At 45.0% G+C, this 18975-nt stretch overlaps 1 protein-coding gene across 3 annotated transcripts in view; it reads right to left on the bottom strand.

Annotated features, from left to right (window-relative positions):
• Positions 1 to 18975, bottom strand: part of SOX5 (SRY-box transcription factor 5) — a 783822-nt gene that overhangs the window by 574786 nt on the left and 190061 nt on the right. For 2 of the 3 annotated variants that reach the window (XM_082238845.1, XM_082238847.1), the window contains one exon: positions 16557 to 16636. The gene's annotated coding sequence lies outside the window, so the exon portion shown is untranslated. The remainder of the gene's footprint in view (positions 1 to 16556; positions 16637 to 18975) is intronic. The other variant, XM_082238846.1, reaches the window with a different exon arrangement.

Raw genomic sequence — 18975 nt, 5'->3', positions numbered from 1 at the left:
GTTATGGTGTGCAGCATTCCTGTTCTGGGTTCCAGCCAGCCATGCTTCCTTCCAGAATACTCCATTCCATTTCCTCTCCCCCATGGTTTTCCGTTACCCCCAGCTCTAACTGCACCCCAACTTGCTGTGCCCTCTGAGCATCCTAAGTCCTCACTAGGATGTTTTTGGCCTCCCACAAGCTTGCCGACACCTCCATCTTGTGTACGCTTTGGGTACATGAAAATCCACACTCAGGGGATGAATTTGCTCTTTGGCTACAACAGGGATGGGGAAACCATGGCCAGCCAGATCTTGTGGGACTACAACTCCCATCATCCATGACAACTGGTTATATAGGCTAGGCTGATGGGAATTGGAGTCCTATAACATCTGGACAGCAGCAGGTTCCCCATCTTAGTATACAGAAATGTAGATTTCTACATTTTGGAAACTAAATTATCAGAGCACCTGCTTTTAAGCAGCTGTGCTGGGGGAGAAGGACTGGAGCCAATAAAGCCCCCTGCCCCATGCACACACCATGTGGAGGTCTTAGCAAAATTCCCCTTTCCTCCAAAGCTGTTATTAGTTCCAGAATAAAAGTTTTCATTGGCACCACTGGAACCTTTTCTCTCAGGGTTAATAAAAGCTTATTTCGGGGGCGGGTAGATTTACAATAGGACTGCAGAGGAAAAGAGGTGAAATCCCTTCCACACATGTTTTTTAGTTCCAACTCTGCTCCCCCTCCCATGGCTGCTGTAAGCTGCCTTGAGCATTGTTTTTTTTTTTAACTGTGGAAAGGCGGCATACAAATAATAAATGATGATGATGATGACGACGACCGGGGAGGGGGGCGTCCCTTCCAACTCTACAATTCTAGGATTCGGTGATTCCCTTCAGCCCCAGAAAGCATGTGCTTCAGAATCTCATAACACTAGTACTTGCAGAGATCCTGGAGCGAAACGTTGGGAGCCAGATAAAAGAAAATACTTTTTTAACGCAGTGCCTGGCTAAACTATGGAACTCACTTCAACAGGAGGCAATGATGGCCAGCACCTTGCATGTCTTTAAAATAAAACAAATTCATTGGAGGAGAGGGCTATCCATGAACAGGGTCTGTTCTACCCAGACACTGAGGTCCAGCGCCGAGGGCCTTCTGGCGGTTCCCTTGCTGCGAGAAGCCAAGTTACAGGGAACCAGGCAGAGGGCCTTCTCGGTAGTGGCGCCCGCCCTGTGGAACGCCCTCCCACCAGATGTCAAAGAGAACAACAACTACCAGATTTTTAGAGGACATCTGAAGGCAGCCCTGTTTAGGGAAGCTTTTAATGTTAATGGATTACTGTATTTTAATATTTGGTTGGAAGCCACCCAGAGTGGCTGGAGAAGCCCAGCCAGATGGGCGGGGTATAAATAATAAATTTATAATTATTTTTATTTTTAATTCTCTACACTACTAGCCATGAAGGCCAGTGTGGTGTAGTGGTTAAGAGCGGTAGTCACGTAATCTGGGGAACCGGGTTTGCGTCTCCGCTCCTCCACCTGCAGCTGCTGGGTGACCTTGGGCCAGTCACACTTCTTTGAAGTCTCTCAGCCCCACTCACAACACAGAGTGTTTGTTGTGGGGGAGGAAGGGAAAGGAGAATGTTAGCCGCTTTGAGACTCCTTAAAGGGAGTGAAAGGCGGGATATCAAATCCAAACTCTTCTTCTTCTTCTTCTACACTGGCTTCCATAGTAAGAGTGAGTAGCACTTCTGAATACCAGTTGCTGGAAGTCACAGGATGGGAGAGCACGTTTATACTTGGCACCCGCTTGCCCACTTCCCCCAGGCATCTGGTTTGCCACCTTGAGAAGAGGATTATAGGCTAGATGGGCCATGGGGCTGATCTAGCAGGTTCTTCTCATGTTCTTATGATGTGGGACTCATGGGCCCCTACAAACTCATTCCTAGCATCTATGGCTCATCCCTATCGGGGAAAGCCATTGCTTTTGTTTTCACTACAAAATAAAATGGATGCAACCCCCAGCCACTGACTTTTAAAGCAAACGGTTGAAATAATTAATCCAAATGTATTAATAGGATACGGGGGTCTCACCATTAATTGTTTAATCCTTAGCTACATAATACTGTACCAAATTATTCCCCCCTCCTTTTCCCCCCGCTAAGAACCGAGACAAGTACAATAATTAAAATAAATTTCAACACTGCCATTGGGAAAATTGCCAACATTTTTCAAGAACTTATAATTTCCTTTTCTTTTCATGCACGCACACACAAAAATATAGAGTTTTGACATCTTGGCATAAAACAGTGACTAACTGTTACGTTAAACTGAAGGCAAATCACTGTTTTAATCATGACCTTTCATCTGCCCTTGATCAGGGCTGGGGGGGGGGGAGGGTTGGGGGTCGGGAAGAAATTGGCCACTTACAGACACAATTGCTGAGCGACGGCCCCATGCGGCTAAACATATTCAGAGTTGCAAATAAGAACAGTTCCTCCACACACACACACACACCAAAAAAATAATAATAACAATCCAAAATGCCAGGAGCTTTCTCCACCATCAAAACATATGCTTGTAGCTAATATGGACTGGAGTAGAGACAGAAAACTGTGACCTTAGAAAAGGATGTTAAAACACAAGCCTTTTCACATTGTCTGTTACGGGTCACATTCCTACTTGTCCGTGATTACGCCAAAGGCATTTGTCAGGAAAGCTATGCTTTTTGTATTTATCTATTCCCGAAGTATCGCCCGGTGCTAAACTGTACTAAACTCGCCATTGGTATTCTTCTGCCGCGGTCATTGCAAACCATGAATCATCCTAATACAAATTAAATTTAAGTAACAGTGTAAACTGTAATGTATGCTGCAGGATTATATTAAATTTAATACAATGTGTATTGGCAATATCTCCCACAGGGCCAGCTAGGCTATTAGTCGCAAAGAGGTTCTAAGCAGGGTATATATGCGATATGTAATTGAGTGTTCAGCATCGTTGTCGTAAAAAAAGGGGGGGGAGATGTCAAATTTGTATTCATTGGCCTTGTTACAAGAACAATAAAAATTATGTAAAATAAGTTGCATGTCGAGGGCTCCAGGCAAAGTCCTCTTCCATCAGTACACAAACAACAATTGAACCGGTGAGTGCATCATTATTTACTAGCAAGACGCCCTCAGTTTGTAGAACACACGCTTGGTCTGCAAGTTCTGAGTTCAATCCCCAGCATCTCCAGGTAAGTCTGGGGAACTTCCTGTCTGAAACCTGGGACTTGAAGAGCTGAACTAGATCAGGCATAGGCAAACTCAACCCTCCAGATGTTTTGGGACTACAACTCCCATCATCCCTAGCTAACAGGACCAGTGGTCAGGGATGATGGGAATTGTAGTCTCAAAACATCTGGAGGGCTGAGTTTGCCTATGCCTGAACTAAATGGACCAAAGGTTTGATTTGGTATAGTGAAGCTTCCCATAGAAGCCAACCCCTAGGGGTTGAGGTCTCTTCAGCCCCCAGTAAAAAATTTAATGGTGCCTCCTCCCCAGTTGATGGATATGGCCTTTCAAATGGTGTATGCATGCTGTATCATGTGTTCAGTTTTGTGGACCAGGGCTTACCTGTCCCACATATTTTATTCAAGTTGGTACCCCTGCAACTTCCTATGTTCCCATCTGTGATTAATATCAAAAAAGTCATGGGAGGGGAAGAATCATAGCTCAGTGGCTTAGTGTGCAAAACATTCCTAGAGCCAGTGTGGTGTAGTGGTTAAGAGCGGTAGTCTCATAATCTGGGGAACCGGGTTCGCGTCTCCACTCCTCCACATGCAGCTGCTGGGTGACCTTGGGCTAGTCAAACTTCTATGAAGTCTCTCAGCCCCACTCACCTCACAGAGTGTTTGTTGTGGGGGAGGAAGGGAAAGGAGAATGTTAGCCACTTTGAGACTCCTTTGGGTAGTGATAAAGCGCAATATCAAATCCAAACTCCTCTTCTTCTTCCTAGTTCAATTTCTAGCATCTGCAGGCACAGATGGAAAAGAGTCTCGAAGCTGCTGCCACTGTATGCCGTTGGTTGGGAACCTGGGACCTCCAGGTGTTGCTGGACTCCAGTCCCCCCCAGCCCAATCCAGCATGGCCAAGGGCGATAGGGGTTGTAGTCTAGCAAAATTTGGAGGACCATAAGCTCACTGCTGCTGGTGTCAACAAACTAATGGGCTGGACCGATGGTCAGATGTGGTACAAGGCATCCCCAGCTGATGGTGAACTTGTGGCTGTTCCCAACCACGTCCCATAGGAACAAAATGGCAACTATTTTGCTTACTGGGGGGGATTGTGGGGTGGCTCTCGGGGATGCCACTGGGGTGGGAAGCCATGAGCGCTTGGCCCTTTTTTACTGATTCAGGAGGGTTTATATGAACACTTTCGGGGTGGTGGACAGACACCTACATCAGATGCTTGGTTTCTTGGAACACTCCACAGCCACTTATGAGAAATGTGTAGCCATTTAAAACTGGGAATGGAGAGAGTGTCCTAACTCTTATACTGAGTCAGACCACTGGCCCATCTCGCTTAGTATTGTCTACACTGTCTTTGGTTCTCCAGTGTTTAAGGCAATTCATTCATTCATTCATTCATTCATTCATTCATTCATTCGTTCATTCATTCGTTCGTTCATTCATTCCCCGCCCATCCAGCTGAGTTTCCCCAGCAACTCTGGTTGGCTCCCAACAGAGTATTAAAATCACAATAAAATATCAAGCATTAAAAACTTCCCTAAACAGGGCTGCCTTCAGATGTCTTCTAAAAGTCAGATAGTTGTTTATTTCCTTGAATCTGATGGGAGGGCGCCACTACCGAGAAGGCTCCCTGCCTGGTTCCCTGTAACCTCACTTCTCCTAGTGAGGGGATCGCCAGAAGGCCCTCGGAGCTGGACCTCAGTGTCCGGGCAGAACAATAGGGGTGGAGACAGTCTTTCAGTTATACTGGACCAAGGCTGTTAAGGGCTTTAACGGGCAGACCAAATCCCTCTCCCAGCCCTACCTAGAGATGCTGGGGTTTGAACCTGTGGTCTTTCTGCATGCACAGTAGATGCTGTACCATGGAGACATGGTCCCATCCAATATATGGCAGCTACTAGGGTTCCACCGGTGGATGTGTCAATGGAATAGGCTGACAAAGGGGTAGTCTCTGCCACTGGCTTTATTTAGTTATTTTTTACCTTGATATGCCACCTTTCCCTCCAAAGAGCTCAAAGTGATGTTGTCAGGGACCATGCTGAGGAGGGCAGGACTGAAGAGGAATGGTAAGAGCCACCCCCTCCCATTGATCCTGAATCTTTCCAGGAGCAGAAAGACAGTATAGATTTGGAACAGTGGTTTGCAGAGGGGCATAGTTCAGAAGGCAGAAGCTGGGAAATACTGGGTGGGGAAGAGCTAGGAGAAGAAACGCTGGAAGAGAGAGGGTTAACAGATTCACAGTCTCTGGAAAGCATTCCTCCACCACCCTCCCCAAAGTCACGAAGAGCTCAGAAAGTCTCGGAACAGAAAGCGCAGAGGGTACAGGCTCAGATTACAAGACGTAGGAGTGACATAGATTAATAGGGACGGTGGGGGTGTGAACCTTAATTGGGAGCACCGCCTTTTCTAGGAGACGGGTTCTTTGTTCTCTCGCTGTGATTATTAAAGATTCTAACTGGTAAGATGTTCCTTTCGTTTGATCTCCTTTTCTACTGCCACAGGGGGAGGAAGCCGATTCCACAAAGCTTGACAGATGTACATGATGCTCCCCTGCCCATTGTGTCCTCACAACAACCCTGTGAGGTAGTTTAGGCTGAGAGACAGTGACTGGCCCAAGAATTTGAATCCTGGTCTCCCAGGTCATAGCCCAACACTCCCCCCCCCCATAAGAGGGAGTTCCACAATTTGGGAGCAGCCACCAAGAAGGCCCTCTCCCATGTCTTCACCAAAAGTCCTTGAGAAGGTGGCAGGACTGAGAGAAAGGCTTCCCCAGAAGTTCAAAGCCCAGGCATGTGCCCTCCCCAAAAAAGAAGCCTGGAAGGAAATGGGGCCTTCAGCTGCAAAAGTTTGTCAGCCCCTGCAGGGCATATGGATAGAATGGGGAAAATAAAGCCACGTCTTCACCTGACTTTGGGAAGAAATATTTGTTTCTTTAGAGGAGAGGAACGCAATCAAGAGAAATGATTGTTTCTGTGGCTTCCCAGTATATAAACCGACTCTTTAAAGTACCCCCATGACTGGACTTTACTACAAGATAAAATTCTTTAATGATATTTTTATTAAACCTGAAGGTGTTATGCCTTCACGATGTGAAGGGGGGGGGAGCTGCTCTTTTGGCCAACACTTCTCCCCTGGCCTCATAAATCAACTCAAAGGCTTATGAAACAACCATCATTGCATTACCATAAAAAGGATCAGGAAAACAGAACCGTCCTCCCCAGAATTTAACAAACAAATGATGTTTAAATGTGTGTTCAGGCCCTATTTAGCCTCCCATTTGACAGAAATGGAAATAAAACAGCCATTTTAAGCTCCTCGAAATGACAATATCGTGTTATCTAGATAAGCAACACGCACACACAAAAAACATTATTGAAATTCTGATAGCATTTTGCTTTACTGGTGGAGGGAAATTACCTGTAATACATAGTTTAAATAATTACTTTTAAACAAAGGCTTCTTTTCCGCATTGCTTATTTATCTTCCGAGGCCAACTCGGCAGGCCTATGTATTTTATTAAAATTGCCTTCAGACTGCTAATGGCAGGGCGTATGTTAGCACAGGAGAAGTGACGGCAGCCGGGGCCCTGTTCCTAATATTGGGAGCTAGTCCAGACGCTGAAAGAGCCAGGAGTCTGCTGTGCGTTTGACTAGTGTTATCAACACTTTACTTGCTAATGATACTGGTGGCAGCACGTCTTTCTGATGGGTCAGATTTAAGCAGGAAAGCTTATAATTGTGTTCACAATAGATGTGTTCTTTACAAAAAGAAAAAAGAAAGGAAGGAAAAGAAAGAATACTGAAATCTCTTCAGTTTGTGCAAAGCCTCGGGAATTATGCTGCCAGCTCTTTCTTGTTAGTATGAAGACAATCTCTCTCTCTCTCTCTCTCTCTCTCTCTCTCTCTCTGGCTTCCCTGCGGTCCAAAAAGAAATGGAACCACAGACCAAGAAGGAGAACATAGAATGGAGGGAGACTACATGGTCCAGCTCAGGGGTCAGCAAACTTTTTCAACAGGGGGCCGGTCCACTGTCCCTCAGACCTTGTGGGGGGCCGGACTATATTTTGAAGAAAAATGAACAAATTCCTATGCCCCACAAATAACCCAGAGATGCATTTTAAATAAAAGGACACATTCTACTCATGTAAAAACACACTGATTCCCAGACCGTCCGTGGGCTGGATTGAGAAGGTGACTGGGCTGGATCCGGCCTCCGGGCATTAGTTTGCCTACCCGTGGTCCAACTCTTACCGTGGGCAGACTTTGTGGTGCTGAGGGTGACTCTGTGTAGGGAAATAGGAATCTGGCAATTTCAATTTCTCTCAACTTCTCCTTTTCCCAATCCTGAATTCAGTTTTCCACATCAGTTTGCAATGAAAAAGAAGCAAGTCTTTGTGAAAGCTCACCAGTGTTGTTGTGCAAATTTCTTTCCCTAAAGCAATTCCCCCTAAAATAAGGCATTGCATCGGGAAGATTTTGGGCATCACGTGGCAGGACAGAGTCTCAACAAAGTTGTGCTCTCCCAAGCGCACATTCCCAGTGTGTACACACTCCTGTCTCAGCACTGTTTATGCTGGCTTGGATGTCTTGACAGAATAGAAGGTGGCAGGATCCCCAATGACGCGCTCTATGGGGAGCTGGCTTCAGGCACTAGGCCCTTTGGCAGACCAACTCTGCGTTAAAAAGGTGTCTGCAAAAGTGGCATGAAGGCCAGCAACATCAAGGAATCCCTTGATGGAAGATTGGCAGATGAAGATGATGGACATTTCGGAGCTAGCTGACCCGACTGGAAGAATCCGCGACCAGAAAGAAGAGGCGTTTCAGGAGGACTGGAGGAAATTTAAGGACTATTTGAACAAATATTGTAATATAAAAAATTAGAAATTACTTGAAAGAAACAAATAGGCCTAGGATTAAACTAAGTTATAATTAACTAAATGGGATTTAGAATATTAAGAAATGTGAATAAGATGGACTATAATTGGAAATTGTTTTAGTTTAATAATGATATTGGAAAGCTGTTACCTTCAACTACAAGGAAACTCAGAAGGGAGGGACTAGAGGAAGTCAACCAAGATGTTTAAAAGGTTGGATTTGTAAAGAATTAAGTTTGTTGTTATTGTTTATCTGTTTATTGTTCCTCCCCCCCCTTTTTCCGTTCATTGATGTATTTTTCTTTTGTTCTGTTTTTGTGTATCATTCTGCTTTGTGGTTTTTGTTATTATTGTGGAAAATCTAATAAAAAAAATTTAGAAAAGGAATCCCTTTCAGATGACCGCAATGCCTGGAGACAGACAGTGAAGTTGTGTAGCCATAGCAGTGAGCAGAGGAGGAATGGCCGCTGGGAGGAGCGCAGAGAGAAGTAACACCATGGGGCATCTGAGGCAGCACAACTGGACACCTTCCTCTGCCCCAGCTGCAACAAAACATGTCTCTCCCTTATCAACCTCTACAGCCACAGCAGGCGCTGTAACCTTCCAACAGTTTGACTTTGCCCCCAAAGGTACACTCCTCCATTGTCTCCGAGACAGACAGCTGCCAACAAACCCAGTATATACAATTTTCTACACAATACAGTACTTGGCTGGAGAACCGCAAAGCAAAATTTGAAAGGTGTTTCTCCTGACCCCACCTGGCCTTGTCAAGGATTGATTTTAGAGAACGAATGGTGAGTAAGGGAAGTGGAATCATGATAGACGGAGGGGAGAAAGTGGATAGAAAAAAGTTATTCTCTCCCCTTCACTCATAGCACTAGAATCCAAGGAGTCTTGGTATTTATTTATTTATTTATTTATTTATTTATTTATTTTTTAAAAAATTACATTTCTGTTCCAATCTCCCCCACCCCCCAATGACTTACAAAGCAAAACTGTAAGATTCACACTTCATTCTTTGGATTTCAGATGGGGGGCGGGGGGAACTGGTCCTTTTAACAATGTGAATAACCACATTTGAGAGTCGTGTGGGGGGGGGGTGGAATAAGAAATAGAGGAGGATTTTTTTCCCATGGCCAAAGAGTAAGCTGATCTCTTGAGTTGCCATTATTTATATATATATCAGAAGTTATTAAAAATATGAAGGATCATCCTCTAAGCAGGCAAAGATTTGCCAGAGGCAGGGGAAAAAGGACAGGAACAGCCTGACCTTAACTTCAAAGGAAATAACAGCATAACATATTATATATATATATAGGCTCTCCAGTTATTTGAATGGAAAGTAAGATTATCACCAATGAGACTATAATATTCAAGTTAAGGGAAAAGTTATTCCAAGTTTTTATATATATGGAGAATATTCTTCCAAACCACCTCTAATTTACTTCATTTCACTCCAGCACAAGAAATTGCCTTATACTGTCAGATCATTGTCCATCTAACTCAATAATGTCAACACTGACTGGCAGCAGCTCTCCGGGATTGCAGATAAGGAATCTTTCCCAGCACTACCTGGATTGAACCTGTGACCTTCTGTATGCAAAGCTCCCATGGGACCAACTTGGATAGCTTTGAAAGAGGACTGAACACATTCATGGAGGCCAAGGTTCTCAGTGGCTGCTAGCAATGATGGTTATGCTCTTTCTCCATGGTTGGAATTAGCCTGGTCAGCTTCTGTCCATAGCATTGGAGGGGGTGTCATCAGTAGCAGTCATCAGGCCAGCAGTGGCTATCTGACCTCCTGGCACCAGCATCCATGTGGCTTCAGCAGAGGTAGAGGTCACAGATCCTCCAAGTGTCCCTATTTTCTGGGGACAGTCCCAGATTTATAGAAGCCATCCCAGTTTCTGATTTGATCCTGGACTTTCCGCTTTCCCTCAGGCTGTCCCTATTTTTATTGGAGGAATGTTGGAGATTTATGGAGTTATGCGACCCCTGAGCCAAGGAGATACAGCCTTTAGAAGACTTCTGATGGCAGCCCTGTATAGGGAAGCTATTGTACTACCAACCTTACTGTATGCTTGTGAAACATGGACCACTTATAAACGCCATCCCCAACTCCTCGAAAGATTCCATCAATGGTGTCTCTGAAAATTTTTACATATCACTTGGGAAGACAGGCAAACTAATATCAGTGTACTGGAAGAAGCAAAGATCACCAGTGTTGAAGCAATGATTCTTCAACATCAACTTCGTTGGACTGGTCATGTTGTTCGGATGCCTGATGATCGTCTTCCAAAGCAACTACTCTATTCCGAACTTAAAAATGGAAAGCGTAATGCTGGTGGTCAACAAAAGAGGGTGAAAGACTGCCTCAAGGCAAATCTAAAAAAATGTAGTATAAACACTGAAAACTGGGAAACACTGGCCTGCGAGCACTCCAGTTGGAGAACAGCCTTTACCAAAGGTGTCATGGGCTTTGAAGACACTCAGACTCAGGACGCAAGGGAGAAACGTGCTACGAGAAAGGCACGTTTGGCAAATCCACACTGTGATCAACTCCCGCTCGGAAACCAATGTCCCCACTGTGGAAGGGCGTGGGGATCCAGAATTGGCCTCCACAGTCACTTATGGACTCACTATTAAAAACGTGTTATTCTTTAAAAATCTTCTTCTCCAACCACGACCGACAGTTTTTATGCACACCAAACGCAACCAGCTTTCTACCATCCAACCAACCCACACCCAACACTAACACTGACCACTCTATATATACAGGTGCAATTTGGTGAAAGGTTGCATGAATCATTGTAGGCCGCTGACTCATGCTGACTTAGTGCTTTTAGCATTAAAGAAACAGCGGCCAATTTTTAGCCGTGACAGATGGATCATTGGACTGATCTAGCAAGGCTGCTCTCATGTTAAAGAGAAGTCATAGAATCATAGAATCATAGATGTCAGGGGTTCAGGAGCAGAGACGCAGAGAAGGGAGGAGACAGAGAGCGAGGGGGAGGAATACGAAGGAAGGATGAGTGGGGATGACGACCCGAGATCACCGAGCCTGTCCAGTGAGTCCGAGGATTCCCAGAAGGGAGCGCCAGCGGTCAGAGCAAGGGGGGAAAGCAGGGGGACACCCCAGGAAGAAGGGTCCAGAGAGGGATCAGAGAGCAGCAGTTGGAGATCGGGACCCACGTGCCCAGCCGGGAGCAGCGGGGAGAAAGGGGACCAGACATCGGGTTCCGGAGGCTTTCAGCAGGAGGGAGGGCATGAGTCAGGAGTAGTCACGCCCACCTCCGGGAGCGACGAAACGATCAAGAGGAAGGTAGAGAGTTGGGCGCGCGCGCCAAGTTCAAATGCAGCGGAGGCTGGCGCAGTAAGCAGCCCGGAGAGTGAGCCAGGTCCCAAAGCCCGCCGCAAGGAGGCGGAAGGGTCAGGGGGGTCCGCGTCAGAAGAGAGTAGGAGAGAAGAGACCACGGGGGGCAGAAGGACCCAGAGATGGAAGGAAAGGCGCAGGAGGTGGAGCAAGGCTAGGGTATTAAGCTGGTGTGCTAGAGGCGGAGACTCAGACGGGTCTTCGCCGGTCTGACATAGAAGACGTGGGGCTGCACATTGCAGTTTGGAAATGGAACCTGTAACCCAATAAAGACTCTTTTAACGTGAACGCTGGCTAACGTGGTCCTATGTGAGCTGGGACTGGGTAGCAGCCCTGACAACAGAGTTGGAAGAGACCACAAGGGCCATCGAGTCCAACCCCCTGCCAAGCAGGAAACACCATCAGAGCACTCCTGACATATGGTTGTCAAGCCTCTGCTTAAAGACCTCCAAAGTCGGAGACTCCACCACACTCCTTGGCAGCAAATTCCACCGTCGAACAGCTCTTACTGTCAGGAAGTTCTTCCTAATGTTTAGGTGGAATCTTCTTTCTTGTAGTTTGCATCCATTGCTCCGTGTCCGCTTCTCTGGAGCAGCAGAAAACAACCTTTCTCCCTCCTCTATGTGACATCCTTTTATATATTTGAACATGGCTATCATATCACCCTTTAACCTCCTCTTCTCCAGGCTAAACATGCCCAGCTCCCTTAGCCGTTCCTCATAAGGCATCACTTCCAGGCCTTTGACCATTTTGGTTGCCCTCCTCTGGACACGTTCCAGTTTGTCAGTGTCCTTCTTGAAGTGGAGGGATCATCCTCCCTTTTAAAAATCAAGGAGGAAGAGGAGCGCAAGCCTGTTTTCTCCTGCTCTGGAGGGTAGGACTCGAACCAATGGCTTCAAGAGATTCTGACCAAACATACAGAAAAACTTTCTGACAGTAAGAGCTGTTTGGCAGTGGAACAGTCTCCTTTGGGAGGTTGTGGACTCTCCTTCCTTGGGCGGTTTTTTAAGCGGAGATTGGATGGTCATCTGTTATGGATGCTATAGCTGAGATTCCTGGATTGCAGGGGGTTGGACTGGATGACCCCTGGATCCCTTCCTATGAGGAGCAGAATGTGAGGTTTAAGAGTTAAGGAAGGAGGAGAAATTTAGGCTGGTCTACTTCAGAGATAAAGGAGCAATGTATTTCTTGCTGCAAAAAGGGGCAAGGGGCAGAAGGAAAGGTTGGATTAACCATTATGCAAAGTATGCTATAGCATAGGCCTAGCCATATGGTAAACCCTTGGTAGGGCTTAAAGTGGATAAAACTATCATCCGCTAGGCACCAGCTGCTTCTGATCCTCACAACAGCATCTTGACACAGAGTGTTCAGCAGTGGTAATCCTCTACTTTTGATGCAACAAGCATTGATATGGCTCCACTGCAAAAATTTCTAGAGCTGAAGCCGGTGAAAAAAATAAAATGAAAGATAGCTCACTGATGCGAATACGTTGTCCAAGAGATTCGGAATGCTACAGCAAGTAAGCATGATGCAGAACAAAAAAAAAGAATGCAAGCAAATGTTTCCTTGCCTGTTGCCATGATCCCATGAGACGGGCAAGAGAAGGATGAGCAATAGGGCAATCTCTTCTGAGACAAGGCTCCGTCTGAACACAAGAACTAGTCACGAGCCGCTGAAACTGTATCTTATGTTGCTAGCAAGGAAATGTTGGTGGATGCCAATGCTGGAGGGATGTTAACAACAGATGGGTGGATAGTTGGAGGGTTTTTTATTATATTGCCAAGGCCCCATGTGTGTCTGTGCATCCACATCTGAACACGTGCAACAGCTGTACCATCTGCCCCCTTGATATCAACTATGGAAGGCAGGTGGTGCCCTCATAACTAAAGTATCACCTCCGAAGATGCCTTAGTTTGGTCCATGGATGGTTAAGGGTGCAACACACTTGGGAGGTGCAGTATCTGCTCCATGACCTTGATGACTCCAGCTTAGGACAAAGAACTTGTGGCCCTTCAGATCTTGCTGGACTCGCAACTCACATCAGCTCCAGGAGGCCAACCCTACCATTAGACAGCAAGGCAACTGCATCAGGTGGCAAATGCTGCTGCTCACAAGTCCCAGCTGTATCCTTCAGCTAGAGCAGTGTATGCCACATTGCCTGATTTGCCTAACTAGTCTGGAGCCCTTGGTGGTAGTGGAGGACACAATACTGTTGCCAGGGCTGAAGTAAGATCTAACTGCCACTCCAGTTGCCTTCTGTATATTAATATTTTATTAGAAAAAGAGAGAGGGGGGGGAGAAAGAGAAAAAGTGAGTAAGGACTAATAATAATAATAATAATAATAATAATAATAATAATAATAAATATGTTATTATTTATTATTTATACTCCACCCATCTGGCTGTGCTTCCTCAGCCACTCAGGGCGGCTTCCAACAAAATATTAAAATACAATAGTCCTTCAGATATTAAAAGCTTCCCTAAACAGGGCTGCCTTCAGATGTCTTCTAAAAATCTGGTAGTTGTTTCTTCCTTTGACATATGATGGGAGGGTGTTCCACAGGGTGGGTGTCACCATCGAGAAGGCCCTCTGCCTGGTTCCCTGTAACTTCACTTCTCGCAGTGAGGGAACTGCCAGAAGGCCCTCAGCGCTGGACCTCAGATGTGTATATTCTTATTCTTATTCTTATTAAGTCAATAACCTAATAAACTCATTCCAAATATCATTGTATTTATCCAAAGAAAGTCTGTGTCCATAAGCTGCCCATTCATATGTGTTGCCAATATTGGCATTTTGTCAAGACATTGATTAAGAAGAATCATATCTCTATTCTTCCCATTCATCAGTATCAGTCTCTTGGCCACCATTAGGGTGTGTAGAATCCATTTTTGCCATCCTGTTGACAATTTCCATACAATGGGTATATAGTTCAAGAGCATAGTCACCTCTGAAAATCTTTAAGTTTTCCCATAGTGTCTTGTTTCTATAGTCCAGCACTTTCTCCCGAAACTTAGCAAGTGTGGGACACAGTAGAAGCATATCTTTCAAAGAAGCATTGTCCATATCACATCTCCAGCAAAGAGCTACATCAGATAGTCCTTTCTTATACAAACATAAGGCTTCTGTATGAGAAACGGATGAACTGGGAGGACACACACTATATTGTCCTTCATCTCATTCAGCAAAATATTTTCAGTTGGCCCAAAGCCTGAACCAGCATGGTCAATGGTCAGGAATGATGGGAGTTGTAGCCAACAACATCTGGAAGGCTACAATTTCTCCATCCCAACTCTAGCCATGCTGATGGCATAACATTGTATTCCTGTCTTAGATTTTGTTCTCTTTCTGAGTTCCTGAGTCTTTATATGGTAAGCAGAATAATATGACTAATTCTATGTGTCCTGATCCAGATCTCAATATGTTACTCCTATATTTATAACCACGGTGGTAAGCATCCTAAAATGGAGGCGTCCACACTGGGGGTGGGGTGGGAGGACAAAGAGAAATGACATACAGATGAGAGAAAGAAAACAAGGAAGATGAAAAAACAAAGAATGTATCTTATCTCAGGGGAAACATTCTTCTCTTTAATCACTTCTTTTTTTTAACAAAAAGAAAGAATTCAGTCTTTGTCTTGATGATGAAAAAGAAACACAAGCTCTTTCTGCCACACGGGTCAAAACCCCTGGAGAGAAAACCTTTTTTTATGTCATTAAAAAATAAACCACTGTCTCTGCTTAATACTACAAAGAAACAAATTAGAAGCTAAATTGCAGATGTACAGGATTATATGAAAATTATATACGTTTGAGAGCATTCTCCACAATTTGCACGCACAGGCACAGACAGTGAAACAAACAGAATTGATGGGCAAATCATTCTGAAACGGCTAAGATTTCAATTATCATTGGGAAATGGCTTTCATGGGCATTTGCACCATTGTCCAACACATTTTGAAAAGGGTGCCTGCTAGAATGGATTGCCTGCTACCTTGTGTGCCACCAGCCACACAAAACAGCTTACTTCCTTCCCTCCACTATAAAAACAAGGAGAACAAAGAATCTTGTGGCACCTCAGTCTCAAGAAACTATCAAATTTAATGTGGCACAAGCTTTCATGGACCAGAGTCCCCTAAAAACTGCACACTGTCAACTCCTGATGGAACCATCCATGGTCTGAGAAAATGTTTGGGTACCCTCTACCCCATCTCCCCTGCAGCTGTTTAAGAAGGACCCATGTGCCCTGGACAGAAGGCAGAAGTGACGAAGACCAAGCCAGGGAACCTGCGCCATCAGCCAGCCTGAGAGGACCCTGTTTCTCTATATTTCCTGGGAACCTCAGCTTCAGGAGACAAATCAGGCATCTCTTGGTGCATCTGAAGACCAGACTTGGTAGATTATGTCCCATATTTCAGGAACCATGAGCTAAGCAAAAGTAGTATACATACTCATGACAACTAAAAACAAGACTGATGTGTGGAAATCTGAATGAGGTAGCACAGGTGCAATAGAGGTCATTTCCCTTCCAAATTATAGCCAACTGAGTTCCTCCTATAGCTGTTTTTACATCCAGCCAATGCATGAAGGAAGCAACTGATCCAAAAGCATGCTAAAGTCTTGAACTGAAAGTCAATGAAGTCAAAGCATACATTTTCAGCCTTTAATAAACATCCTTTTTTGTGTGTGCTTAAAAGAAGTTCAAAGGAAATCTGTACCACGGAAGGAAAGAAAAACGTTCCCATGAGCCACGCAACCAAACACGGACAACAAGATCTCAACAAAGGATTGCACAAGATCAAGCCCCAAACCTTTGTGACTTCCTTGTGTAACAGCTTACATTCAAAACATGCAGAATGGAACCTAATCTCACATCTATAATTTCCACTTGCCTGGTTCATTCTTGTTCCATTGACCATCTACCCCCACCTTCTCATTTTCACTGTTAAGCAATGGGCAGTTTTCAGTAAGGCACATGGAATTTAAAATGGCTGGGTTTTTCTTCTTGAAGAGATAGGTCCTCCAATATTTGGGGTTTTCCCACTAGGCCCAAGCCTAGTTTTAATCTAAAGTACATTTCTGAAAGCAGAAAATCCAAGACTTACCTGTTGAGCTTCCCAGCTTGACCACTGTCTCTTAACCACTCCACCACTCCTGTCTTTTATATCCTCATTTGCTTCTGAAACTGAAGAAGAAAAGGGGGGGAGAGAGAGACACCATGTTACCAGTTAAATCAGGGGTCAGCAAACTTTTTCAGCAGGGGGCCAGTCCACTGTCCCTCAGACCTTGTGGGGGACTGGACTATATATTGGAGGGGGGGAATGAACGAATTCCAATGCCCCACAAATACCCCAGAGATGCATTTTAAATAAAAGACACATTCTACTCATGTAAAAACACACTGATTCCCGAACCATCCGCGGGCCGGATTGAGAAGGCGATTGGGCCAGATCCGGCCCCCGGGCCTTAGTTTGCCTACACATGAGTTAAATGGTCAATTGTTCTATGAAAACAAAATGAATGAACTCCAAACGCCTTACAAAGGCACACACTAAAGACTTATTAAGGACTGTTGATTTAGGGAGGAACAAAGTGGAGAGGGAGGCAGAATATTTGATGCAAGGTTCTCCATCCCTCTGTGCTCATGCACATCAGCTTCAGCAAGAGTGGCCAGATGCAAGAGAGGGCAGGGCTCTTGTGCCTCTCCAGAGTTATTATTGTTATTTCCATTTATGAATCACTTCCTGTAAAAGCACCTCAAAGCAATTTCACAATAGTAGTATTATATGCAAAGGATGTGAAGACATCCATGACCTGGAGCATGGAAGGCAGATTGAGAGCATATGGGTAAAAAATTTAGGAGAGGGAAACGACAGAGACCTTACTGTGGATGTCTGCTATAGACCTCCAAGCTAGACTGAAGAATTGGATGACGATGACAACGACAACAACAACTTATTTATAACAACAACAACTTATTTATACCCTGCCCATCTTGCTGGGTTTCCCCAGCCACTCTGAGCGGCTTCCAACAAAATATTAAAAATAGAATAAAACATCAAGCATTAAAAGCCTCCCTAAACAGGGCTGCCTTCAAATGTCTTCTAAAAGTCAGATAGTTGTTTATTTCCTGGACATCTGATGGGAGGGCGTTCCACAGGGCGGGTGCCACTACTGAGAAGGCCCTCTGCCTTCCTACAGCAGCTTTCCAAACATTCAAAAAAGGGGAGCTATAGTAACCATGGGAGACATCAATTACCCAGTATCTGTTGGAACTCAAAACTCTGCCAAGAATGTAAGTTCCAACAAATTCTTCCATTGCCTTGCTGACAAGTTTCATTCCTGATGCTGGAATCCAGCTGGGAAGAAAGGGAGGCAACAGACCACAGGAAGATAAGCTACAGATGCAGGACAATTTAGCATCTCTCAGCTGCATGTTTCTCTACCGTGTGGCTGACAGGGCAGAGGAGCCAACGACAGGCAGTCTCAACTCCGTCTAGTTTTGTCCCCATCTTCCTGCCTGCTGAGTTCTACAAGGGGCAACCCCGAGGCAAAGGAAGAGGAAGCAGACATGCAGATGCAGCCCCTGGACTGGCTGTTAAAAAAAGGGAGCCAGGTGGGGGCTGGCTGGGCACAGAGAGTGTTTGATGGGACACCCTTGAAAGCACCCTGACTCATGGATTCCCAGTTGAGAAACTGGCAACATTGGCATAAAATGGCTCTGCCAGCTGATTAAAGTGGGGCTGTGCAGAACCTGAAAGCTGAGAGATCTTTCAGCAGGCACACAAATCAGCGGTTGATAGTACAGCATAATGCTAAACTGCCTCAAACTCTTTATGGGAAGGCGAAACAAAAAATAAGCAGAGAGGACCTGCGTCCCATCTGACTGTATTATCCACGCTGGTGGGTTTCTTCATTCTCGCCTCTAGAGATTGCAAGGATGGGAACAAAACTAACAAAGAGTTAAACCCAAAGCCATTTATACACCACAGACCATGCATTACTCCCCCCCCCTTTTGGGTGAACAAATGAGACATTCTTTGCACTTTGCTTGTAGGCACATCATGAGTTTTGCGGATGACAGTGTGAAACTAGCAGCTTCTTTTCAACAGTGTCACGCTTTCATAAACAAGGAAGAGATAGAGTCTCTTTCCTTTCCTGAAATGTTGCTTTTTCCTAATGCATTGTCGTCGTTACTGTCATTGGATATATTTCCCTTTTGCTTTATAAAATAAAATCAATTTTCTTTTTTTAAAAATGAAAGCACAGTAGTAGTTTTCATGTGATATGTTGAATGAGTGGAAGGTGACTGGACTGTGGGTTCCTCCACACATTTAGCTTAATGTGTGCAACTCTGGACTTGTTCTCAGTGAAAAGAGATCCATGCTGCTGAACTCCATCTTCTCCAGAGATTTAAGGTGCTTGTGGTCTTGTTTGATACGACATCTATAGGAATGGACCTGTTGTATCAGTCTTTGGTGTTGATGAACACATATTGCAGTAATCCAGTCTTGGGGGTACTAA

The sequence above is a fragment of the Podarcis vaucheri genome (assembly GCF_965113315.1).
Source record: "Podarcis vaucheri genome assembly, chromosome: 10".
Classification (NCBI taxonomy): domain Eukaryota; kingdom Metazoa; phylum Chordata; class Lepidosauria; order Squamata; family Lacertidae; genus Podarcis; species Podarcis vaucheri.
This window is presented reverse-complemented; position numbering and strand designations above follow the sequence as displayed.